We start from the raw sequence: 11,192 nt of genomic DNA, 5'->3' as shown, positions 1-11,192 counted from the left end.
TATATATATATGTATATGTGTCAGCCAGGTGAAACAAGGGTGCAATATGGTCCTGTGAATTGAGAGAGAGTGCCTGAAGCATCAGAGCACTGGGACTGGTGAAAAGAAGAGAGAGGGAGAGAATCTACCACTGCCTGTTGCCCACAGCAGCATCAAACCACACACAGTGAGCTACCGGAAATCCATCCCCCTTCAAAACAAAAGCTCCTTAATACTAATAATGCCAACTTCGGCACTGACTGAAATTAGCCTACAAAGATGATGAAAATGTGTGTACATGAGACACGGCAATGTTTTGGATGCCCTCTCCCAAAATCACAAAGCTCACTGTGTATATTGTTGCGTGGTAAGTTCATTAGCTTATTTGAAATTTGGTAAACAATTAAAATAGTCTAAATAGTATAGTAAACTGTCTTTAAAATGGGTCGTGCATTAATCTTGTCAAAACTATGCATGCATTTTCCTTTATTTGACAATGTGTCAAAGTAATTTCCTTTGTGAACTTGAATGTGATGAGATGCAATACACAGAAAGAGTTTTTGTTGTCAAAGAGGTCCCAAAGCTATTTTGCCCTAAGTGAGCTGTACAGATCCTCTTGGTATGTTCCTACCACTTGCAACATAAATTGCAACGTTTGCCATTGAGTGTCTTATTTTGAAAATCAGGCGTTCGGAAGCCACATCATTTTTCCTACTTGACCGGTGTGCGAGTAGTTCCCTCTCCTGTCCTCCGTATTATCACTTGTTCCGAGGACGTATGATTGTGTTGTGCTGCCCGCCGTCTCTCCGTGGCGCAGGACAAGACGGTCGCCACGCCTTCAGGGACGCACTTTACCACGGCGTCAGCTCTCCATCTGTGTCCGCTGTTCACCGGCGGAAACCTGTCCAAAGCCAGGACATTTAAAGCCATTGACACACATTTTTTCCCACTTACACCAATCAGACTGTACCTTTGGAGTCCGGCTCTACTTCTCCCTGCTGCTGCCAGTTGAACAGGCTGTTTTGTAAAACTGTTACTAATTTGGGAATATCTGGAACGGCGGTTTTATTGATTTGACATCGAATACAAGTCGGTCAAAGATGGGGATTAAGGTGTAGTGCTGGTAAGTAGCGTATAAAAACAAGGTTACCCCCTCTACTATTATATTAGCATATTAAGATTGCGCTCACGCCCACAGCCTGTGTGCGTGTGGGTGTGTGGGTGCGTGTCTGTGTGTGTGTGTGTGTGTGTGTGTGTGTGTGTGTGTGTGTGTGTGTGTGTGTGTGTGAGTGAATGTGTGAGCGTGCGAGGTGTTTGAGCCTTCCACGCATATATACGTTCTATTTACTGTGACAGGAACACTGTTTGGTAACAGTTTGAACTTTACTAGCTACAGTCATGGCATCATAATTCCGTATCGTGTTAGAACCGTATCTGGTGTATGCATCACTTTACTACAGTAGGCATCGGCGGCGTGAGTCAGCGGTGTGCAGGTCTCTGTAAAGGGCGTGTGAGCGGATCCAGCTCATTTTAGGAGCCGGAGTCACTGCGTCGTCTGCCTCTGACACATTTACAGTGAGAGAATATCGGATATTTCGGCAGGTGACATTGTCATTGTCGTTGGATAGCATTGAAAACAAAGACCTCCGATAAGTAGGACAAATATCACATCTTGGTTAACTGGCCAAATGGCTTATCGTGTTTTGTGTAATTATTAACGTGTATTAACGTGGGAGTAACGCCTCTGTGTAAACTCACTTCTGATTAGGCTCCTCTTATCAATTTTGTCTGCATACAGTGTGTAAATGTAAGTGGAGAGTCTTTGTTTGCTTTTTTAAGGACAGAATGAACAGGTGTGGCACTGTTGACATTTTTACTCTTATTTCCCTGGACTGAAAAAAGAAAATCTGCATCATCTACTGGAGCATCCCAAGAGATGGTCGGCAGCCCTTTTACCCAAAGGTGATGCAGCAGCTTGCACAGCTTATACCAACACCAACCAAAAGGATTTGTTATCTTTCTCCTGCAGCTTATAGGGGCTGCAAGGTGCATGAAAGTAAGACCGGCACGGTTAAGAACCAGTTGGGTGGGGAGTAATTCTAGCTGTTGATATAACCTGTTAAGGGACTTCCGCTCTCAGCACCCTCGGCTCTGGTCTCCTCCACCCCTCAGCCAGGCTGCCCCTTCCAGCCCCACAGGAGGGGAGCACTGGAGTGGGGCATCACATTTCGAGACTGTGCTCTTTCAGCGTGGAGCTCCATGAGGCAGCAGCAGCTTCTCTCACCGCTGTCATAACACATGCCCTGCTTCGTCTTTATTTTTCACACTCCCCCTGTTTAGGATGCAACCCTGGGAAACTGTGTATTTGCTCACTCTAACCTTCACTGGCAGTGTATATGCTTCTGTATGCCCGAGGGGGGGGGGGGAACAAACATTTTTTTTCTTCTGTGTCGTGCTTGCTGAATGAGAGTTTTGTTGTCAAGTGACAAAATGCTGTGAATCCATCCTTTGATTCTCTTCAGTCTTGCATGAGATAAAAACTGAATTATGTTGATCCTGTACCCTCATCAGCACTCTTTTGACTCTGTCATCCAGTGATCAAGACCCCGTGCAGCTAGCTCTTTCTTCCATTTCTTCTTCAGTTGAGCTTGTCTGTGCTGTGTCCATGAAGCCTGCTGCTTGGCAATAGAAGGATTTTGAATTGAAATGACAGCTTGCCTTAACAACAGTACAGTAGATACGGGTTGTACACAGCATGAGTCACCCGAGAAGGGGTCTGTCAGAAGTCGGTGGCAGGTCTGCAGGTACAGACACAGACTACAGCACATGTTTCCTCCAATTCAGGCCAAGTCTACCGAGAATAACAGGTGTGCTGTTTAATGAGGGCATTGTTTGGTTTCAACGCAAGATGGAGAGAGGCAAATTCCCCGAGAGTGAGGACAGAGTGTGTATATTTGTGAAGAGAGAGAGAGAGAGAGGGAGAGAGAGGGAGAGAGAGGGCCGTGTCTGTCTGGGGCAGGCCGACAGGGAGGTGTACACAGTAGCTGTTAGTCTGGTAGCAGTGACAGCTTTATCACCACCACCAAGGTTTATGGGGGTGTGTATGTGTGTGTGTTCTGAGGAATCATGGATCACACGCGATTCTACGCACGGACATGACAGAATTACACTTCTGACTTGTGATGGAGCCGTCAAAACCGGCATCTAGTACAACATCCCACTGGCAATTCTGTTACTTGGATTCCAGTATATGATAAGATTGTTAAATACAGATAAGGCAATCCAACTTTTTTAATGAAATGTTTTTTTAATTAAACAATCAATCACTTTGTTCACGCACAAATCCATCCCTCCACCCTGCTGTGTGAGACGAATGTGTGAATGAAGAAAAAGTGTCTTCTTTTATTGCTGAAGCCAAGTCATTTGCTAATTTAGAGAAGGCCTTTTTAGGGGAAGTACGCAACAATACATAAGTAAATTACAAATAGTTTAAAAAAAGAAGATATTTGTGTATTGGAATCTTTTTACCTTTTCATTTCTATTCATGGATCATCTCAATTTTACTGCTAAATAGGGAAATTTCAAAAGTTACTGGTCTTCCTCCAGTGCTTCTGGATTATCAAGTATTTTTTTCTTTTCTTCGTTAGCTTACATAAACAGCTTGGGACAGAACACCGTGATGGCCTGTGTGTCTGACAGGCCTTCGGATGTCCTTTGGCTACAAGGCAACTTTGCCACTGACACGGGGATGATAAGAGTGATCTCGCTGACAGGCCGAGGCAGGCCGGGTTCACATGTGGAATCACTCTGTCACAGCCGGCTGCTATGTCACGGCAAACAGAGAGAGAAAGAGAGAGAGAGAGGGGAGGAACAGGAGATTTGGATTGAATAAGAGAGGAGCGGGGGTGTCACTGTGGGGATCTAATTACCTCCCAATAGGGGCTTTGACTCCATGGAAACGAACGGCTCTCCAGAGCTGGTCTTAGCTGCCTCCACATGGCCTGCATGCTGTCATATGGGCAGCTATTGACAGTCTGTCTTCATGGTTTGGCTGGGTCAAAAAAGCAATGGAATGTGATTTGATCCCTGGTGTTTTCAATAAATCACATGGGTAAGCTTATGGATTACTCCATCAGATATAGGCTTCAAGTAGTAATGCAATTTTCCCTTATCACGTGAACAGTATGTTTTAGTTGATATTAGGCTGGAGCGCCTCTGCAAACACGATCAGATTTCTGATTGAAATAATAATTTTGACAAAGTTGTTGTTTTTAGACAAAATGTAACACTTAACAAGTTTTATTTCTTTTACTGATTAAAACATAGTTGGATATTTTTGTAATTCAAGGTACGAGCTGGAGTTTTGGACCGGTAGTAGTGCTGCAATGCAGAACAGCGTTGAAAAATGCTGGCTAGTAAAGAATTATATACAATTTAGCATTTAAAATGCTTTAAAAATCCGATGATTTGTTGATTTATGAGGAAGTAAATGCATTCAACACATATGTTAGACCTCAAGAATACGTGCTTTGCATTGGTGGGAGTGAATGTCAACTCCACTACTGATACCAAATAATTTAGATTTTAGTACTGACACTCATGTATCAGCACGAGTATTAAAACTGTTCAAATACCAAGCCCTATTTGGTAGTGATATTTTTCTAAACATAACAAAGGTTGGAACTGTTTCCAGGTGTATTTGTTGAAGTGGTGATGGAAACACAACTGACTTTAGAAACCTAACCCAAACGGATACAGTAGGTCTGAACCATTGTTATCTGTGTGTAAGGACACGGTTCCACTTTTAAAAATAGTGTGATCATTTTAGCATTCAATGTGGGGAAATGCCTTTCTTGATATCAATAGCACCATCGTGCCCACTGGGCAGTCCCCTGATGATCTGTTAACACTCCACTACTGTGGGGGCCCACTGTTGCTGTAACTCATCACAAATGGAAACAGGAAAGTGTGAATGCATCATGAAAACATTTCATAGTATGTGGATGAACCATGTTCTAGCTTAGCTCAAGAGTCTTTATATCAAAAAGAGTGTTATTTCAGAAAGTGTTATGGGCACAAAAATGAGATGTATAGATTTGAAATCAACTCCAAACAACAACTTGAGGGCTACTGACGCATGTATTCTGGCCCCTGTCTGTCTCTTATCATACCAAAATACATGAGGAGTGAGTAATGAACAGACCCAACCATGCAATATTCCAACACTAATTACTACACTTTGACATCATACATCACCAATGACACAACACATGGCCTCTGCCAGTGCTGTTTGTAATGAGCAGATAGATGTACTTAAACTGGAAAAGAGACAGCCATGATGAAATTAGCAACGTCTAGTTATTAGATTTGCATTTGTTACCGTCTCGCTCATTATACTGCAGCAGTTATTGTGCAGGTTGGATTGAGAGTATTACAATGCGGAGTGGGTGTTTGGATGAACAGTCTAATTTTTTTTTTTTAAGTGCTTAAAGGACTATCTGGGTAGCGGCAGACAGGCATTGTTTCATTCATCCTTTTTAATGAATGTTCGCCACTCTGTTTACACTTCCTATATTCCTCCATTCACTTGGTGAGCTGGTAATTCCTAAGTGGCACTTGAGGCAAAATTATGCCTGTTGAGGACAGAGACAAAATCACTCTTGTCCGATTCTCCCCCCAAAAGAGTATTGCATCAGGGGTGGTTGTAAATTGAATTATTATGAATAATACATGACTGTTTTTTAAAAGCATTATGACCATTGTGAATGACGGATTTAGGATGCTCGAGACTCGGACGAGTACTATGTGCTCGCAAAGAGCCAATCTGTGCTCAACTTTAATTATCTCTAAGTAACATGATAGATGGCCCAGACCCATCACGTCACAGACCTTCTATTCATTTTAGTGCACCATTTCCATCCACTCCGAACAAGGGAAATAGATTCAGAAGTGAATTTTTCACACAAGCAAAGTGGTTTAAAAGAGAAGCCAGTGGATAATAGTGCTCAACCCTTAGAGTTGGTCTCAAAAGCACAGACCTTTTCTGCGTCTGATGGGTTTTGTGTAATGCTGATATTCCATTTAAATGCATGGTAATAGTTTGACTTTAGAGTTTAAAAGTGTGCAGGTTCTCTCATGCAACATAGTCGTTGCGTCTTGCTTTATCTCACTCTGTTTTTCTCTGTGATTGGAGTTTGACAGATGGTTGCATTCACAGTGATTGAATGACTTCACTTGGACTTAGATACACTCTCTCAGCCTTTTTGCATGCACATGCACATGAGTGCAAGCACACACACAAAACAGAAACGCATACATGCACACAATTGTGTCCAAACCCGCTCAGGAATGAGGACGGCTACACATGTGCAACAGGGTGTGTCCACAGAGAAGAATTCCCAGTGAGCTTTACATCGGGATTGATGGAGCTGCTGGGTGTGGAACAGGTGCCAGGATGTCAGCGTGACCCCTCTGAGACACTTCTGGGGAATTCCAATAAATGGATTTGGGAAGTGTGTCCCTGTTGAGCTCTGAGTGGGATTCCCGAACTCTGTCAGGCTCGTACCAAAGAGATAGGCCGGGGAATGGGTGGGGAGCTGGAATGCCTCGACGGTAACTCAATCCTGTGTTTGGCTGCTGTGTGGGTGCAAGTGTGCATGCATGTGTTTCAAGACACAATGAACTCATTTGTTTTCAACACCACTCCTCCCCAAACACACACACACACACACACACGCACCCCCCCCCCCCCCCCCCCCCCCCCCCCCCCCCCCCCCCCCCACCCACACACACACACACACACTAATAACTAACAATAGTGCGCTGGTTTGGTTTTGTTGCAACGCGTGTGCGGTGACATATGTGTGGTATTTTGCGCTCTTTCTGTTGTCAGCGGTGCCAGGCAGTCACTGTGCAGCTCAGCAGCCAGATTGGCTCGGCCCCTGCACCTCGGCATTCAGTCTGGACGCCAATACACTTTCGGGCTCCTGTTGAGACCTGGGATGATGGTAGGGGCAGAGGGCCAAAAAGCCTAACATGCCAGTAGCCCCCACTGGGAGAGCAGGCTGCTGCAAGGCCATCTGCACAGGCGTCCCGACTGGGCTCGTTGGAAAGTAGGGCGTGGAGAGGGAGATAAAGGAAGAGGGGAGGACTGGAGGGGACATGTGGAAGGGAAAGGGAAGTTAGAGGCTGGATGACAGAGTATGTGTTTACTTTCTTTCAAGCCTCTGCCATCACGAGAATACTCCATTGTTTCTTTAGACGCATCAGTTTAGCTTTCAAAGAACACAGTGGAAAATGTAGGCCAGAGCTGCAATACTCTAAGGCACACAAAACAGTGTCAGGAACAAAAATACGCGATGATCTGCTTTTTTAGAGCGCAGTCCCAAAATAGATAAAGTGATGAAACTATAATGTGTTAAAGAAGCCACCATGTGGATCCTAAATTAGAAAGGACGTGTTGTACGAGTATGTAAAATTGTTGGTGAGGATGGAGCTGGGGAGTGATACGATGGAGTCGGCAAAGGAAAAGAAAAGATATGTTTAGTAAATCTAGCAGGAGGCAAATTTAATATTCATAGTGCTTAGACAGTCTGCACCCTACCCTGGGGGGGGATATCACACTCTCACCCCCTCCACAGCCCACCTTTCTCTTCTATCTTTTCCGTCTCATTCCTATTCTCATCCCCGAGCAAGGTAGGAGATGCCGTTTTTACCTCAGCCTCTGTGCCTCCTTTTGACTGTGATCTCTGAAGCAACAACAGTGAACAAAATGTTGCTGCAATACCCATGCCGGATATTTGCTGTGATGATGTGCCGCTCCTCTAAGAATAGCATTGCATCAGGTCTCGGTTTCACTCTTGCTTTGTGGTGTTTTTCAGTATTGTTATGTCATATCCTTTCTGTATAAAAAAATGTATTGAGCCAAGTAGTTATCTAGGCATTCTTCACTCAGGAACATGAAAAACTACAAAATATAGCAATAATGATAATAATGATTTTATGGTTTGACATTTCTTAGGAACCTATAGAACAGGGGATTACAAACCCGCACTCTATATGTATTATATTTATATTATATATTGATATCACACAACATGCAGTACCTGATCAATCTTCAATCAAGCCCCTTATCAGTTGGCTGGTGAAGGAATATATTTAATTGGACTTCAGCTATACCCTCAGGGATATGAAACAACTTTGTAAGCATGCTTGTCTGGGACTTATTTAAGCTTGAAGAAGAATGCTAGTGGGCAGAGATAAAAATGATGTCTATGTGTTGGTACAATAAATCACTAAATCAATAACATTTCGGACATATTTTTCTACCCTATCAGTATTTCCAGCCTACTTATCAGGAATACAGCTCGTCCTTGTCAAAATCCTATTTTTTTCCATCCTGATAAAAGGACCTATACTATTTTTGCTAATATAAAAAAGCATGTGGGTCTGGTATATACCTGTAGGCAAGTGTCTTGTCCTTTCTTTTGGGGTGAGGAGGAATAGACATCGCCAGCAGCGCCAATGAGTCAAAGTCAACCGTGACCGCCTTAATGGATCTTTTAAAGTCTTTTTTTCTTTAAAAATGCCCATAACTACAGACAAAGCTTATACGTAGCCTTGAAACTAGGTCGAGCAGCAGAGCATTATTACAATAACGACCCCAAGGTGACTTTGGATCCATCTGCCCCCACCAAGAAACCTTAACTCTTCACCTTTGACCCCTGGCTCTTTCATGCTAGAAGTCAGACAGAGGTTTCATTTTCCTGAACAGTCTTAATGGACAGCCGTATCTAATGCCGATTGACCTCATCCATTCACTTCTTGGTGGCAGATCAGATTTTTCAACACACACACGCACACACACAAGGGTAGGTGTGAGTAATACCATTTATGTGGTAAAACAGGTTATACAGACAGCAAGACAGAAATGGCTACTTAACAAATACATGAAGCTGTTTGACAGCTTCAAGCTGCTTGGTCGTGTCAGGAATGCCATTGTTTCAAGTTCATCAACACACACCACACGTACACACAAACACACACACACACCCACACACACAAAAACACATACACAGCTAGACAGTCAAGGGTGCTGATAAAGATTGTGTCTCCAGACAGTGGCATTCTGTTAATCACGATAGAACAAAGCAAGCGGATCCCCTGATGACAACGATAACTGTCTGACAGAATCAAAAGACAAAACACACACACACACACACACATACACACAAACACACACACAAGCTGCAAGGACCCCAAACAATGTCACTCCCCCAGCTGTCTAGACAGAGTGCAGGGCTGCCTTTGGCTTGCCGCTGGAGATCTCAGGGGGGATTAGAACACACACCACTACCCTCACCTTTTTTATAGCCGCTTGTTTCTCAATGTGTATTATGCAGTGTTAATGTAACGTGACAGGCAAAGAGTGAGCTGGGTGTATCACGACGTACGGAAACAAGTTATACATAGAGTACAGTTGTAGATGACTTCTTGGTCACATTGTAGGAAAAAAATGTGTAAGCTACATGGTCGTAAAGCAGTATAACAAGTAAGAAAACTATAGTAGTCCGTGAGATTTTTGTGGTTGTTCACAAGACATTACTTAGTCAATATGTAAACTTTATAACTTTTTTCTACATGGTCTACTCTTACACTATGTTTTAGCAGGTCACAGATAAATGTTTCTTTTTTGTGGTATTTAGGCCTTAATTTAATGGACAGCTTAAACATGAAAGGGACTCGATGGGGAATGACACGCAACAAAGGGCTGCAGGTTGGAATTGAATCTGTAGCCGCTGTGGTGAGGACTGAACCTCTGTACATGGGGCACACACTACCAGGTGAGCTACCAAGGAGCCCCAACAGATAAAAAGATTCAGTCAGGTCACCTCATGGTGATTTCTTAAAAAGGGTACACCACCATTTATCCTCCTATAACATCAGACTCACGCTGGAAAGTACAAACCTGAGATATTGGCTTTTTAATTCTTGACACTTCCTATATTTCCCTACGATGTTTACAAAGCAACTTGACCGCTGGCAGGTGGAAGGAAGGTTTGGGTTTGTGTTGCTGGTTGACCTGTAAACAGAGTTTGATGTGTAACATTGGCATAGTTCCCCTTCAAAGCAACTGACTTGAAGTTGAAATGAAGTGAAATTCAATGTGCCATTTTCCTGTAATTGTCACTTTTGACCAAAGTAGTTGCTGTTCAGCAAAAGTTATACAGTCTGGCTTTACAGCAACTTGAAATGATGATCACTTAAAGATACACCAATGAAGTTTCCCTCCTCTATGTGAAACAGTCAAAGGCTTACTTACTAGTTCAAACGCTGACACTTTTTAAATGTAAACCTAACTCTAAAAATCATTTCACATCAGTTTTACAGGCCCAGTGCGAACAAGGTGTGTCATAAACAGACACTGATGATTGCTCGATCATGACATGTACACATCTGTAGAGGAATTACCCAATTGACCTCTGCTCACATGCTGCAGACTGGGAGGAATCATGGGATGGAGACACAGAGCTGTGATGAAATCATGAATCAGCCGGAGAAATGCTGGAGAGGAGAGCTGAGGGGGAAGCCATTGGAAGAAATAAGGAGAGTGAAGATTATCACAAACGATAGAGGAAATCATTGACAGTGTCGGCACGTAGAATAAATCTGTCACTCCCATACATACATATATAAACACAAACCTGTGTGTGTGTGTGTGTGTGTGTGTGAGAATGAAAGAGTGAGTGAGATGACTCACAAATAAACTCCTGGAATTTGTCACACACACACTCCTAGAGCTAAGCGTTTGTCCTACTGTCATTCCTAGGAGGAAGTTTCTTCCAGTCATTGTAATGCTTTCCTACTGCATCGGTGTTGTTACAGAGGCTTGCTGGATTTGTCCATTTCTCTGTGTATCAAGCCATGTCTACTCTTTGGCTGCACGTTGTAATCCAATCTAGAGGAGGTCGCTGGAAGGACACCCCTGGCTTTCCCCCTTTGGAACATAATCTTAACAGTGATAATCTTGTTTATAGGAGAAAAACAGCTCAATTGTTGGATTAAGTACATTGTAGACCAGCATTTTAAAATGTGTTAGTCATATATTTCAACTGAGATTCCGTGGTCATGTCTCACCCTGCAAAAAAGACTTCAGGGCAGTGAGAGACACACATATATACTATAAGTTATTTTTATCTGCTGTGTGAGTTTTC

General features: G+C 43.2%; 1 protein-coding gene across 1 annotated transcript in view; it reads left to right on the top strand.

Moving 5' to 3' along the window:
* The first annotated feature begins 710 nt into the window (after window positions 1-710).
* LOC117951863 (ras-GEF domain-containing family member 1C-like) overlaps window positions 711-11,192 on the top strand; it is a 20,514-nt gene continuing 10,032 nt past the window's right edge. Inside the window, exon 1 of the mRNA XM_034883825.1 lies at window positions 711-1,102. The gene's annotated coding sequence lies outside the window, so the exon portion shown is untranslated. The remainder of the gene's footprint in view (window positions 1,103-11,192) is intronic.

Source organism: Etheostoma cragini, chromosome 10 (genome assembly GCF_013103735.1).
Source record: "Etheostoma cragini isolate CJK2018 chromosome 10, CSU_Ecrag_1.0, whole genome shotgun sequence".
NCBI lineage: Eukaryota > Metazoa > Chordata > Actinopteri > Perciformes > Percidae > Etheostoma > Etheostoma cragini.
The sequence above is the reverse complement of the archived record's forward strand: the minus strand, read 5'-3'. Positions and strand labels throughout refer to the sequence as shown.